The sequence below is a fragment of the Plectropomus leopardus genome, chromosome 22, assembly GCF_026936395.1.
Source record: "Plectropomus leopardus strain MGB_pleo_1.0 chromosome 22, ASM2693639v1, whole genome shotgun sequence".
NCBI lineage: Eukaryota > Metazoa > Chordata > Actinopteri > Perciformes > Serranidae > Plectropomus > Plectropomus leopardus.
In genome coordinates this window covers 19,277,152-19,293,858 of record NC_142197.1, presented here as the reverse complement: position 1 = coordinate 19,293,858, position 16,707 = coordinate 19,277,152, and the positions used below count along the sequence as shown (strand labels likewise).

General features: G+C 39.6%; 1 long non-coding RNA gene across 1 annotated transcript in view; it reads left to right on the top strand.

Moving 5' to 3' along the window:
- LOC148185903 (uncharacterized) overlaps nucleotides 1-16,707 on the top strand; it is a 105,993-nt gene that overhangs the window by 84,501 nt on the left and 4,785 nt on the right. The window contains exon 3 of the long non-coding RNA XR_015775563.1: nucleotides 4,031-4,074. This is a non-coding gene — a long non-coding RNA (uncharacterized LOC148185903). The remainder of the gene's footprint in view (nucleotides 1-4,030; nucleotides 4,075-16,707) is intronic.

Sequence of the window (16,707 nt, the reverse complement as noted above, 5' to 3'; positions counted from 1 at the left end):
AAAGCCAATATTGCCTTCTGTCAAATAGCCTGAGTTTTTCCTACTTTATACTTAGTCTTGTTACTGTGGATGGTGTAGAATATTGCTTTAAAGTTGCCTAGTGATATCATACTATTGATTATAGAAAAATATTAGGATGGTACTTTGATGCCAGGTAAAGTAAAGAACATTTTAGTGTATAGCTGAAAGGACTGCAACTTTCCAGCAGTATCACCAAGGTTCCTGTTTTCTCAGGGAGTTCTGTATGGCAGTGGTGACAGCAGTGCTGTACAAGCTTATCTTCACCATGATAAAATTACATTGCACCCATGCTGACAAGCCAGATGCTGTGGGAGAAAAACAACAAAGGCATCCTCAGAGCACAGATGTCTGTAAGAGTACTAAAAGACTAAGACTCAGATTTAGTTTACGTATTTGCAGCTACAGATGAAAAAAGAAAAGAACTTTCTTGTATGCAACACCTTGTGGTCATGGAAATAAAGACAGACTTCTTACAGAAGCAAAGGCAAATATAGCAGAGTTTAAATTTTATACATACAGTCATGGTTTACGGAGGATGAATCCCCTGACTCTGGTTATCACCATGACTTTTTTTCTATCGCCAACAACAGGTTGACATTTATTGTTTTCAGAGAAATGTCTCAACAGTTATAGTCATAAAATTCAATTTAGACATTCTTGCCCCTTAAGATGATCTGTAACACACCACATATTAACAAGCACTAGCTGTACCAAATCACACATAAAAAGCAGCAACGCCAGTCTGGATTTCCAGCAGGGCAGCTCCACTGATGTGTAGCCAAGAGAGTGTCCTTAAAAATAGGCATGGAGGAGAACCAGCCATTCAAAAAAGTTAGCAAGCATTGAATTAAAACTGTTACTTGCTATAAAAATATCTGATTGTTGCGTGTTCAATTCTGAGAATTGATGTTCCGACAGTGGACAGGATTGAGACTGTTTCAGCAAGTCTATGTTGCAAGTTACCGTGTTAACTGGTGACTCAGCATCTTGGCTGTTTGTAGTGATGGAAGCTGGAACAGAACGTTTAGGTTAACAGCCTTCGATTTTAGTTCAATCAATTTCAAATAAAAACTGGGGCGCTGGGTAGCTCAGTTGGTAGAGCGCACGCCCCGTAGTCAGAGGCTATGTGTCCTTGTTGCAGCGGCCCCAGGTTTGAGTCCGACCAGCGGCCCTTTGCTGCATGTCATCCCCACTCTTTATCATTCCCCATTTACTGTCAAATAAAAAAGTGATTAAAAAAAAGTTTGTGAATACATATTAATTTTTTAAAAAATCTGCGCCAGCCATTTCAAGTCACCAGTTAACACAGCCATTTGTTAGACCAAAACAACGGCAGTGTCTATGACTTCCAGCTATTACTGTGTTAAATACCACTGGACTGACAACAATCATGTTACAGAAGCAGAACTCACTTTTGCATTATGACTGTATCATCGAGCTCTAAACTTTGCTAGCTAGCAAGCCAAAAAACACAAAATGCATGCTCAATTTCCTGTCAGGAAGTAGTTCTCTGGTGTGTATATTGTAACACAAGCCTCATGTACGGAGGACTTGTGTCCTTGTCTCTGGCTAGAGATGATTTGTGATCACATATAACGTAGTTGGAAGCATCAGGTGACTTGTATGCATGTCATTTTTTTGCTGGTGTACACACTCCACCAAATACGTGTAAATTTTCAGCCACTGAATATTGGGTCACTTGCCAATGTCTTCTAGTATTAGCACATGAATCTGAGAGTTGGTCACTATGTTAATTTGTTAAGGGAGCATTGGTAATCTTTGGTGGAACGTACATCATCATTGTTTGCAAACAGTGAAAGGGTCTTTAGGATATTTTGGAAGGTGCTGACACCTCTTGCTGTGCAAGAAAAATGTAAAAAATGTTCTTTTTCATAAATAACCAGACAGATTTCAGAGGGTTTATTTTCAGTGCAAGAAATGTACTGGGCAGAGTGATACCTGTAATTTTTTTCTTTCCAATACCTTTGAAAGATTCATCTGTATCAGGATAGATACTGTTCTAATTTCTATTCCAGCACTCTCCTCTCGTGCTCATCGGGCCCCAATTTTTTTTTTCGGCTCTAAACAGGGTGTTCTCCTCTGCTCTTGTCTGTCCGACAAGCAGGCAGCTAAAAGCTCATTTTGGGTACAGCGAGTCAGAACACATGGAACCTGTGGTAGCAACTCTCTGAGTGCTCGTCTCAGGCTGACAGCAGGCAGTCCCTCAAGCATTACCGTAGCTGGCTGTGACTGATTTCTCGGAGGTAGACAGAGCCACGGGAGGCTAAATGTTCTGCTTAGGCTCGTCCGTTTTGATTTGCTCTAGATGCACGGCTGTTTGACATTTTGTCTTTTGTATGCACTTTCTTTGTATTCACACAGTTGTTTACACTCAGTAAACACCACTAAAGGACAGAGGAGGCAAGGACAGGCGTACGGGATATAATAAAAAAATATTTTTAGATGTGTGCTTTTAGATGACCTTTCTCTGAGCTTCCACAAAATACATTGTGTTTCCTCTACTGTAAACATGGGTAATACTGCTTCAAAATGCTGTAACCTGCTTTAGTTATTCAATTTTTTTTAAAATATGAATGATATGAATTTTTCAAGGCAAGGTTCTCTGATGTCTACTTTGCTCTCAAAGCACATGAAATGTTTATCCGTGAGAATGCAGGTGTCACCTGTTTAGCAGATGGTGGACAGAGGGACAGGATGATTCACGCAGTGACTGGCTGCAAAAAATCAGCCTGCATGAAGGAAAAGTATTTATTATATTTATCCAGTCAAAGCCTCAGATATTAATTTAGTTTTTCCTGTTTGCATGCGATTTCTTGTGTTGACAGTGGAATGTACCATTCTTGGCTTTTGTCAAAGCTTTTGAGCACAACCCTAAAAAGATTGCAGAATGAAGCACTTTATTGTCAGTTTGAGCTATAGGAGGATGTTTACAGTGACAGTCTGCCAATAGAGAGCAGGCTCAGAGTAAGAATAGCTAGCGCTGGAGACCCTTATGGTGTATGTACACTGCAGAACAGTTGCCAAGGCGACGCTATCACCCATTATCCATCATTGGAAGCAACAAATCCAGGCACGGCTATTTATTCTGTTGTTTTCTTAGAAATGGAGGTGACAGATCGTGTGATGGCGAAGAGAGTACATTATTGATCAACACAAGACTCGACTTGTTCGTTGTTCGCTCTCTGATGGCAATCCCACAGGCCTTCCAGTGAGCAGTGCGGTGGGCTATCTTGTTCGACGGTGGTTTATGGGGCCTGTCATTGCAATGTGGAGGAGCATGAACTACAAAGAGAAGCTGGGCCAGGAGACTCCCCAGGGAGGGAAGAGATGTGGCGAGTGGGGGTCAGAGGTTGCAGGCTGTGAGTGCAACAATCTATGGCGAAGATTCCAGGGTGGGAGAAAGAAAGTGGAAAAGTTTGTGCCGTTTGTGGGGGGTGTAATAGTCGATGCAATACATCCACATTCTAATGCTGGAAGCAGTGGATGCCATAAGCCTTTAAAGCCTTCAAAAAAGATCTACAGCTTTAGTAGAAACAGGGGAGGTTACTTGAGACACATGACTTAGACTCGAGTCACAAACTTGGACTCAAGTCAGACTTAGGTCACATATTTGATGACTTTAGACTTGACTTGACAAAATCAAAAACACTCTCAACTCTACTTTGTTTTCCTATTCACACATGTAGCACACCTCAGGAGATTATGTTCTCACCGGCAGGTGATGTTCCATTCGGTTCAGGTGAGGGGTTGCAGGAAGCGTGCAGGAAGCAGGACATGATGGGGATTATATCACAGTGCCATGGCCAGTTGGTAATTTGGTCATGAACAACAGAGTCTCTTGCCATTCCTTTATGATTCTGACGATTTTGACTTCAGTTTTTCAAGACAGAAGTATCTGAGTTTCATCGTCTCTCCAGTTAGAAATTCACAGTATTGTTTTGTGTAAATGAACCTTTTTCTTTACCCTTGGATGTTTGTTTTCTTCCAGTTTGCTGCAATCCGGGACATCATCCGCGCACTCACCAGCTTAAGGTAATTTTTTGGGCCAGTTACTTGCTCTGTTCACACATGGGCTTCATTTGACATTACACAAACTTAGGGAGCTGGAAGGGAAAAATCTGTTTAATGTCTGATTCAACTGATTTGTAAATCAAAAGCATTTAGGATTTTTGTAAAGGTAATATATTTTTACTCTGATGTTGAAATGGCTATACATTTGGCTAAGTGCATGTCATGACTTGTTTACAAATCCATGCTTAAAGTTAAGGACTTAAGACTTGGACCTATCAGTCTTGACTTGGAACTTGAGAGCAAAGACTTACTTATGATTTGTAAAACGATGACTTGCTTCACCTTTGAGAACAAATAAGCCAAAGGACCACAGACAGGGCCGGGATGCCAGAAAGTATTTGGAGAAGAACTGACACAACTTTCATTTTGGTTTATAACCTTTATAAGCATTACTCTTTCAAGCCGAAATGTAGATAAAATTGATGAAAAATGATCAGTCTCCTATGTGCTGTTAAGGGAGATATGCCTTTATCGATATAAGTGTATAATGCTACAGTATGTGAGCTCGTTGAAAAAAAATCAGCATTTGTAGGATATACAAGACTATAACATGCACCATTTGGTAGCGCACTTCAAAGATTGGCAACGGGTCTCCTAGCAACACCGGCCCAAAATTGTCAGTGAATAACTGCCACAGGACATACCCACTCAGAGGCCTAAGGCTTAGATGCTAATGTGTCCAAAAACAGTTTCCTTACATAAAAAGTGAGATAAAGCTGAATTTGACTTCCCAACACGGACAACTCCTCAAAATGAGTGTGCGAGCAGTGCGACACTCCTTTTCTACGACCGGTACAAAGATGGCCTTCCTCTGTTAGAAAAGATATATGAGATGGAAGATACAAAGCCAAGGCTCTTAATAAAAATCATCCATTTTTGTCAGGGCTGGCCAGGGGAAAATTTGCGGCAGCATCAATAGACAGCACCCCCCCCCCACTTCTTTATCTCGCCCTACCTCCATCTCCTCCTCTGTACAGCAGTATGCATCTGCAGAGAGAGAGAGAGATAAAAAGAGAGAGCGTCACCTCAACTGTCACCAGTATCTCCTAAATCATTTTGTCTCTTTCTGAAGGCTGACCTCTCCGCTGTACATTTTTGGGCTATCAAGTAGCGCCAAAAGTCACACTTATCATGTGGTAAGGGATGACTATGAGGCCGCCATCTATTTCTCGTTTTTTTGCCGCGATGGGAGCGTGTAGGTGTGATTGAATTCCCCCCACTCTCCCTCATCTCGAGCATTTGCTGTGAGAGAAGTTAAGTCGACTATCCAGAAACTATCCAGAAACTGCGCCATGCATCCCTCAAACCAGATTACTGTTACTTCCTCACACCCTAGATGGAGGTTTATAGTCAATATGCTGCTGTATGAAGAGAAATGTTGCAGCAGCAGTCGAGCTGCCCCCACGTTTTCAAATAATGCACCACTGTTCTTGACGGTTTGTGAATCACTCCCTGTAAATGTAGAGTAGTCTGCACTGAGGATACTGAGGGGTAAATATGATAAGAGAATGCGTAAACACATCAGTCATACTGGTGTTGCGGAGGTTGCTCCTGTAGGTGGGATTGTCATGCCTGGGGATGGTGGTGCGACTCCTCTCCAGGAGAGCATGAAACAGGATTACCAGCACATCAGCAAACATACAAACCACAACCTTTATTTCGGGACAACTACTTGTCAAAATAATACGTTTTCTGACTTTAACCTTTTTTATGTGCGGTTTTTGTGGATGTAGAACTTGCTCTAATATATACTTTAAAAAAATAGAATCATGTAAATGAGCTTCCTGCAGCAACTAGGATCCACACTTCATTGTTTAAAAATAGTGTGACACAGTTGCGCCCCAGGTGTAGCATTTTCACACTGTGCAATTTGCGTGATGTCACCTATTTCCTGGTGGTGCCAATAAAGCTTGTCGTTTTATCATGGGGGACGTCACATGCCATCTTATCACCTGAACAGAATGTCCAAAGTGATTCAAGGAGAGCTTGTCAGTCAAGTTAAAGTGGCTCTTCAGCATGACTGACAGCTTTCTGCGTGCAGCACGTGTTCACCAAGAAAATTTACCGTCAGGCAGGAGGGAAAGTAGATTGAAGTTATTGCCATTACGCCTTTCCCAACCTCCACTGTCTGATGTTCTTTCCCTGCCCACAGCTTCATGCACGCCTGAACATTCAATTTTTTTAATACCTGTATGGTGTAGAAATAAATTAGAAACACATGACAGCATGAATAGTAAGTGGTTTATTTCAGTGGTGTAAGTGCCATAGACTAATTCATGAAAGTTACCAAATTTCTCTTGCAAACAAACAATTTTGTTTTAAATTCACATAAAGTTACAATTAAATTCACTGACAACAGCTGGACATTTTACAAGTCCCTGTCTTTGAATTATCAGAATGTTGTGCACATAGAAAAATATTTTCTAAAAGTAAAGTTATGAATATTTGGTGACAGTACACTGTATTAGAGTGAATTTATTAATAATGAGTGAATTTATTTGTTACTATTTTTTCCAATGAAAATTCACCAAAATGATGCCAAAGCCACTTTTCCCAAGCTAAGTTTTGTAGTCAGGGATGGGACCAAACACGCCTTTATCACATAAAAAACACTCACAATAAGTTGATTGTGGAGAATTTCCATCATCAGAAAAATCATGAATATCTTGTTATTGTCTTGATATTTTGTTGTTTTTTAAGTTATGTTGTGACGTAACCAAAATTGATAAACTCTCGTTGACGTAAAACAACAGCATTTAATTGTAAGGTGTGGCGTAGGGTTGCCTCTTTAAAGTTGGAGATTCAAATCATCAGTCTGAGACATCAGACATCAGTTGACTGAGATTGCCTCAAGCAGAGTAGTTGTTTTTTTGCTAGTTAGCATGCTGTGCAGTCTGCTTCTAGGGATGTTTTGGTCTCCAGATTTTGCTGTGGAGTGAGTGCTCTTGACTTTCACGTTGTTCTTTGGAGCTGCGAACATGCAGCCAGCACCTAGGCAGTGGCACAGAGGAGGAGAGACCTTCAAATTGGTAATTTTGCAGCTCACAGCAACTTAATATGTTGCAGTCTCTGGCTTTTGTTTGATATCTAGTATCAGCAAAAAAAGGTTGCACATTACGACCAGTTGTCGGCGTTATTAGCTTGTTTACTATCTGATGTGAATTCTGCTGCTTTATTTGAAAAAACGAAGGAAACTGAAGAGCCAAATGACTAGCTATTCTACTGGCATAAATCTGAGTCGGGTACAATCCTGGTTACATGTCAACGTCATCTTGACATAGAGTAATGGCATTAAGTTCTTAACAAAACCCAGTTTCATCAAAACTTCATAATTTTATTGTTCAAACATCTTGAAAATTTAATGCTGTCGGGCATTTAAAATACCTGCTTTTTATTTCAACCTAAATTTAATGTCAGTCCAACCTAAGAGATCAGCATTCTCTGACATCATATTGCCAGCTGATTGTGCACTTGTCACACAGAGGAATAAAATTTGTCCAGCTCAGAGGACGCCTCAATTTAATGAAAATTAAGTTGTAGTTTATTATGTAATGTTTCCCTTACGAGTTATTGATCTGGGAAGTTTGAATCTGTAAACATGTTTCCAGTGTTACTGAGCTGGTCTAGGTAGCTGCTGACAGCTGCTGTCACCTGTTCCTGGTTTGGGCAGTGCGCAGGCCTTATTTTGTCCGTGCTGACAGGTTTTAGTAAATGGAAGGATGGGAGAATGCTGTGGGAGTATGTGTTTCTCCTCTGCTTAGAGTGTGATTGGACCTTGGCTTTTGCCTGCCTGCTCATATGACTGCCTGCTGCAGTTTCTCTCCTGACGCTTGGTTACCCACCGTTTGTCAGCCAGCTCCCATCATGCCACATGCCCCTGCAGCTGTGTAGCTGCGGGCAACACACACCTTGTCACCAGCAGGAGCATGATAATATGTCTATGAGTTAAGTGCACAGGCCGTCGCGTCCTGAACACACGCACCTCATCTCACACGCACAAACACAAGCACGTTTTTTTTCTCCCTTTCCGCCTGTCCGATCACATATCCAAACAGCACCAACGACACTGTTACCGACTTCCCTACTGTCTCACCGTTTGACCACTTCCTGGCTCCAAATGCCACAAAATCTGATCACTGCACAGGTTGTGGTGTGAAATGAGAGGCGGCAGACACCCACTCATATGATCTTTCACAGTCTGTTGGAGCGGAGAAATATGGTGCAGGAGGATGGCTTACCTTGATAAGCAGAGGAACCTTTCCTGTTTTTACACGATTCAAATATGGATACACACTACAAAGATGTATCTCCTCCCACCAGCCGCATGTTTTTCAAAGGACCCCCTTCTCCTCTGTTCTCCTCCTCACCCTCCTCTCCAACTCCTGCTTCCTCCATCAGTGTCGCCAATTGCTTTTTTCCCAGCCTGCTTTTAAATTAGTCTGTCTCCCCATCCTCGCCTCTCATGTTATTTTCATAGAAGGCAATCCGGAGTGGATTGCATATTAATTCAAATATGGGATCACTGTCCCTCACAAGAGATAGTGGACAGAAACCAATTGGAGCCAAGGAACAGGGTAGACATGTCTCGCAGACAAGCCCCAAATGTGTCGCCTGCTGGGCAGAGTGACAGAAAATGCAAATAATTTCCGAGTCTCACTTAGGCAATGTCTAGACGCTGTACTGTTGACTTTTAAGCGACAGTACACTTTTTAAAAAACAATATAACTGTGCATAGCAGCTATTTGAAAAGCCTCTGATTGCATTTATAGGTCACTAACTTTGCAAAGGGTTTTGTTCATTATGCATCAGAGAAAGTTAAAGAAAAAAATTCTGATTAAAGGTGTAATTATTTGGAAGAAGGCGTACACACATACTGTACACACACATCGAATGGGGGCACAAAAAAAAAAATCCTGCCCACTGACTCCTTTGTCATGCCATGAATCCACAAGCAGGAAGCCTGTTCCTTGGCTGTAGCCGTATTGATGAACATCTACATCCAATATGTTGCTCCATTGATTCTTCATTATTCCAATTCCCTTGACTATTTCAATGTGGCATGGCAGCAAGATGTACACAATTAATTTGCACTTTCTATTAAAGCGGAGTCATTAAAAGCATGCTGCACAACAATTCATAATTAAAATACCAGCACCAGCGAGAGGTGAGAGTCTCATTAGTATTGGTGCCATGTGCTGTTTATTTCCTTAACTAATTTAAACGGCCAGTTTTAACAGCTGCTGTGATGATTTATGTACTACACATATGTATTCGGGTGCTTAGAGACAGTGACAGTATCAGAAAATATGTTTTTTATTATTATTATTATTTTATTAGAATTATAGTAGCAGTTAATTACAAACAGGTCAATGAAATGTGTGTATGTAAAAAGTGTGGAGGTTGCATGTTAATCACTCATCAAATGTTAATGTGGCAGCCTTCAATACTTTTGTTTATGACCAAATCCCATCTGCCTTAGCTGTACTTTGTGTTTATGATAATTATGATAATTATTAAATGTAAGGTAAAACCAAGCAGAAATAGCCAGGGCTGAAAAATAAAGTCAACACGAAAGCGCCCAAAACTGCAGTTCCTTCAATGGCCACTAGAGGCTGACACCAAGAGCAAGCCAATACCTACAGGCCATCATGTTAACGTGCCCAACTTTACAGCAAAAATAAACATGTTTATACCCTGGTATGAAAAAAACGTGCTAATTTTCCCCTCCATGACAACTGTACAGGACTAAATTTTTATATAACTCAACTGTTTACATTAGGCTTGGGCGATGTGTAGTATTTCATACCTTCATACCTTCCTGAAATTTCACTAGGGTATATGATATATACTCCCATTGTCAAATATGCTACTTGCTTTTAACTTTTCAGACCAATAGATAAATAATATAAACCCATAAAATGTAAAGAAGATTAATATTCTCACGGCTATTTTCCTTATTAGACAGAGAAATACATATGTACACCTTTTAAATTCAACTTTTTCTCAGTCACCGGAGACTGACGGGGCTTTATTAGCTCGTGAACTCGCTAATAATTCAGACTTAAAAATCCAAGATGACGACAGCCAAAATGCCAAATCAAGGCTTTAAACAGGACAATGCAAATCATCAGGTGACATCATGGTGGCTAGGTCCATTATTTTATACAATATATAGCTAACAAACTAAAAAAAAAACAAAAAAACAAAACTTTAACTGCTAAATATCAGCACGTTAGCCATCGAGAGCATGTTAGCATGCTGATATTAGAATTTAGCTCAAAGAAATAGAGGCTACGTTTTCCCTTACAATTGTCTCTTGCTTGATAAAACCTTAATTAGTGTTCAAGGGTCAGAATCACCAGAGGTATTTTGATAATTTTGTCATGGTACAATATTATGTGATTTAAATAACTGAGTGTCAGGATATAACATATATTGTGTTATATTGCAATTTATGACCTTTTTTTGAACATCTGCTTGAGTTTTATAGATAAAGTTACTCACTTCAGTATTTTTTTTTTGCAGCAAAATCCATCTAGTGCACTCAGAAAACTATTGATTTTTTTTAAAATTCTAGTACGATACCAACATTTTAATTTATATTTGCAAAATGAATCATTTATATAATTAAACATGAGACTGGGCATCTGTGCATTGATACAATATTTCCAACAAAATATCATGATACTGTGCTGTATCTATTCCACTATCACCCCATCAGTGTTATTTACCGGTGAAGTCACATGTGGACTGTGATATTCCAGCCGACTGATGTTCTCTCTTAGCACTGAATTGTTAAAAGTATCAGTCCTTTGTCAATATCAGCGTTGAGTGTACAGTGTCGCAGACATAGATCTATGCAGTGATAATGAGACACAATTGATTAGCTTTGCTTCTCAAATGAGCCCTTCACAAGGAAATTGAAATAACACACAGTCAAAGCACACGGACATGATTAATGATGTTTTGAGATTGGGATCTAGTGGTATTTACATAAAAAGCGGGGAAGAATTAGCTATTTCCATTGCTGTGTTGTGTGTGAACGCTTACATCAGTCTGATTGTATGCATTGTCTTAAACTCTTGATTTCTGAAATGCCTTGATGAAGTGATTGGACAGATAATGAAGAGAGTTGTGAATCAGACTTGGGGAAAACATTATGAATAACCATAAAAGAATATGTATAGATGTAGTACAGTGTAAGTTTTAGAACAAAAACAAATGTGCATCTTTGGGATAATTATATAAACATTTGTAAAGTTTTCAAAATCCCTGACCTGAGTTTGTTTTTTACAAAATTAAGTATGCATGACTAAATAAGCAACAATATTAGGTGTTATTGGTATACCTGATTTATTTAATCAAAATGGACTGACAGTGGCTTGGCAACAGTATTACTCATTAGTCCCAACTACTTAAAACCAACAACAAGTATACAGACAAAAACACAAATACAAATCTAATTTCAGAAACCAAGTTTTTAACTCTGGCAGAATGTCATGCTCATTGTAAGAGACTCACAATGAAAATGGGCTTTCAGAACCTTTAATGGTGTCTCAAGGTTATCATTATTAGAATTAAAAAGAAAAAACATCCTCATCTAGGCTTAATACCACATTTGCTTGTGACTTGTGCATTAACATAAAAATAAAGAGCCAAAGTTGTGAAGATTCACAAACTGTTGCTCCCTAATGGAGCTTAAAACTGTTCCTAATTGAATGTAGTGATGAAAGTGGGATTTGTAATCGTCAGGGCTGGATGAAATTAATTGCCCTGCACATTTCAGATGGGTAGACAAAGTTAAATATTGGCTGTGGCTGAACAGTGATTTTAGTGTGTTGTCAAATTAGAGTTAAGAGGTTATTGCAAGATAAAATCACACAAAAGACAGAATAATAGAAAGATTAAATGTGCAGAAAAGCGAAACATATGAGAGACATATGCAGAGCAACAACCTAAATAATTTAAAACCAACAAGTCAAAACAATATCCACAATTGTAATGTTTTTATGCCTTTGCGCTGATGATAGCTGTGGGCCATGTCTGTCTGAACGTGATATCTGAAGAATGCCTTGATAGAATTTCTTCAGATTTGGCACAAACGTCCACTGGGACTTAACAACTAGCTGATTAGATTTTGTTAATCAATGCTCAAGGTCACTGTGACCTTGCGTCCACCTCATTCTCATGTACGTAATATCTCAAGAACACCTTGAGGGAATCTCATCACATTTGGCACAAACATCCACAACATCCACTCAACAATAAACTGATGAGATTTTGTTGGTCAAAAGTGTTTGCCCTATGGGCCCCTTGATGCTGAACATTCTGGTAATTTTCATATGATGGAAATAAAGCTTCCTTGGCCCTATGCACCACTAAGCAACTTTCCAAGGAATGAAAGCTGTTTCCAGTTCCCCTTATAACACCAGACCAAATAAAGCTGTAGCATCAAAACTACTAAGTGTAATGAAATGAGCAAATTTTTGCTTCATTGCTAATGAAATCAACTCTTCATTTATAATAAGAGAAGTGTGCAATTTCCTCTTTTGGAATGAGTCTTACCTCAAAGGCAAAAATGTAGCTATTGCTAACTATTTGTGTAGTGCATTTATTATTGCATGTATTTTACTGCCAGCCACCCCGACCACCAGCATGTGTAGATTCTTAAGGAAAGTAATTCAAGTCTGGATGTTTAAAACTAAGTTGTCTTACTTTTGGAAGCCCTAAAGTAATTCCACCTTTTGCACATCACTGAATGTAACATTTGCAGCATCAACATAAAAAGGACATAAATTGCTGTGGTCAAAATCCCAGTCTGTGGTCTTTGTTGACACACATGAGCCATGCACATATGCACACGCAGTACGCAGTCACGCCCTGGGACAACTAAAGCCACTGCCTGTCCTCTGCTTGTTCTACCACTAAAAGGTCACTGCATGATTTATGCACCTGTTTAGTGAGTGAGATGGGAACTGCTTGTGCTTTGGGGCACCTGACCCAATCGAAATGTTGAAATATGAAAATGAAATTCTGTTCATGAATTGATTTACAAGGTTGAGTGGGTATTAAGCTGCCCAATCGGCAGCAGCTGGATAAATACATACTTTGTGTTTGTGTATATGTGTGTGTAGGAATATGCTCCCTTGCTGCTTGTAGCATGTGTGCTTCATTCTTGCATGAGGTTGCAGTGTCAGAACAGGTCAATGAACAGTGTGTAAGCCAACATTTGCATACACAAAATTAAATATCAGGTCATGACATTTTTGCATATGGTCACCATTAGATAAAGATATCACAGTGTTTCCCACAGAATGAGAGTTTATGTGTGGTAGTAGCTGACGACAGCCAAGGTGGGCTTATCGATTTTGAAGGCCCGTTTGTCCTTTGTATTATTCTGTCACCCCTCTAAATTTGGAGTTTTTTTAAGGTCCGTGAACGCAGCACAGGCAGAGCTCTCCTTGAGTTCTTTCTTCCTTAGCAGCACTTTATGATTTTTGAGGTAGATAGTTTATCTGGTGATCCACTCAGAGCTGATCAGATCAAATTGGACAAGAGGAGCAGCTACTGTAGGTGAATGTAAAGCTTTAGACTGAGCAGAATGAGAACGACTAAGTTTGACTTTCACTGTACCTGACGTTCTACTGCTTTACCTGTGCCCAGAGTACCTTCTGCGCTCCGATAGTGTGATGCAATGAGTAAAGCCTGACCAATATATTGGTTAGTATAGGCTCATCACAATATCAATATCAGCTTTTATGTTTTCAGATTTGAAAGGTTTATTTTTAACACAACTTAATGCAGAAAAATATGCTGAGAGTAATTTAGAAGCATCAAATTCCAAAGACATTTACTGTTTGAGTGTCATTTTTGACAGTAAAGTGAATTGTTAAACTGTAAAATTTCCATTGCCTCCATTAAACATCTTTGTCACAAGTATTTCATAACCATATTTGAGGGAAAATTGGATTGCATCAATGCTGGTATATAATATTGGCTGATATATCAATATAGGATTTTTTTTTCCTCCCCAAAATTGGTATTGGCATCAGCTCCAAAAATCCAGTATCAGTTGGACTCTAGCAATGAATAATCGAACAATACACATATATATCCTGCTCCACAAATAGTAGAGATGCACAGTAATATCTGCACATCGGTACTGGCAGATTTTGGCTTTAAAATGAAATATCTGAACCAGCAAACATGCTAATTTCTGCAGATCTGACACACCTATATTTTTATGTATTTATTTAGTTTTTATTGTATGTATGATATAATTTTAATTCCACCACAAAAAAGAACTGATCACTAAAATAAGTGGGGAAAAAGTATACATATAAAAAAAGAAAATAGAAAATATATTTAAGGCAAGAGATGTTTTAATTGACGCAGATATATTAATATGTGGGAAACCAAGAAAATCAAAGAAAGTGCATATGTGTACCCATGTTAGGGTGGCTGTGTACTCACACTTGATTCCATTTCTCCATCAGATGCGAGCATCTGTCTCAACACGGCAGCGTGCTGTGTTGCAGACATGTATTCTTTAACATGGCAGCTCACAGGGGAGAGACACAGATGGATTTTGACTTCCTAATGGTTCTGGATGGCCACGGATGATGTTATTCCAGTTGACAAGCTGCTCCATTGCTGCTGTAATCAAACACCACCTGCATGCTCTTTTTCATAAAAATTTGAATTTTCTTGTCAATGATTAATTAAACAATTAATTTAGTGGTGGCCTACATTTGGCAAAAGGCAAAAGTTGGCAGGATTCCCAAATGAGTTTGTGTTTTCTTGTGAAACTTACAACAGACTCGAACAAAACAGTAGATGAGTACATTTTGAAAACTTTAATAAAACATGGGTAGCGTGTACCGTATCCCCCCCTGCGATCTGTGTGGTATTAAGACTCTTTTAGTGTCTTGTTGGATACATCAAGCACACTTCAACTCATCCAAATGGAAATTTTCATTCAGATAAGTTCTTTCTCCTGAACAGTATTTCCTACAAAATCCCATAGCATGTTTTATTATGCATTTATTAACTGAGCTACACATGCAAAAACTTCATTTATGAATATGTTTGAAGTTAATGATATAGAATTGAATAAAACAAACGACTCCCACACTCTGGGAGCTTTTAATTGAGACCAGTGCATTTGAGATAACACATTCACGCCAGAGGTAAATAGATAGTACTTGTGTGCACAAGCTTGTTTAGCATGACAGCTGTGTTAGATACATTATGGCATTAAATCAAACCCAATTACTGCCAGCTCATTGCCCCCATGCCCCGAGAGGTGTGTGATGCAAGCACACAATCCCTCAGCGTTACACCGTTAAGGGGGGAAATCTTAGAATATGCAATGTAAAAATGGAAAGGACAGATGTTTATTTCAAAATGCATCTTGTGAATATTCATCGTGGGCAAGATCCCGGAAACATGGACACAAACTTAAACATAAATCTCATTCATTTAATATACTCCAACAGACGCTTAAACAGCTCCTTTGTTACAGTTTCTCAGTGCTTTTTGATGTCGAGTTTGCTGTGGTGTGCTAAGGAATTGCTCCAGTGTGGCCCAGAGTGCTGATGTTGCTTTTATGTGCTGCTGCTGCTGCCGCCGTGCTTTTTGTCACTTTAGAGGGTCAAGCAACACACTGTGATATCCGCTCCAGCACTTAGATGCACTATGTTACGCTGATGGAGGAGGCTTTTTTTTGGGGACAGCACTACTGGGATTGGGTTTTAGTGGTAACCTCTCAGATGAAACGATGTATGTTTGTGTGTGAGTGTGTTTAAAAAAGAAAGGGCTGCTCTGAACGACAGGTGAGTGGACTGGCAAAGGACACAAAGGGGAAAAGCAATATTTAGAGACTTCAAGGGTGCAAAACAAAGCATTTTAAAGAGAAGTAGGTGTTGGACTTCAGACCCTCAGACAGCTAAATGACAGAGAGCAGTGCCACACACACTTCGTCTGAGCAGAGGAGCCATGCCACCAGTTCTCTCCACTGAGACACACTGGAGGTGTCTGTCAGGTCAATTAGTACTACTGTGCTTACATTTTCCACCTGACTTCCTTCATTAGTGTTTTTGTCTGCAGCTTTTAGCCTCCTCGATGTGTCTGCATGTTCAGTCATACTTCGAGCCTTTTCCCACACACTCTTGGTGTGAAGCACAGCTTATGAAAGTGCTGTAGGTTTGCCAAGCACCCGACCTAGAGGAGGTCACAGCTTTAATATTTTGGGCTTTTAGCCATGCTAGCCGTTTATAGTGTGTGCCTGTCATTTAGTCAGCCTGTCTGTCTACTGTTTGTTTCAGACTGAGATATCTCAATAACTATATAATTGATTACCATACATTTTGGCACAGACATTCATGGTCCCCCGATGATGAATCCCAATGACTTTGACCCACTGCCTATTCCTCTAGCACTACAAGGATACTAACTTTTAACTCACTTAAACAGCTGCATTTGTCTTTTGTTTTTAGTGTTGAATAGCAAATGCTAGCATTAGGGATGTCAGCAGTGTCAATGAACCGCAAAGAATATTTTTGACTGGTGACGCATTTAAATCTATGGGTTCAC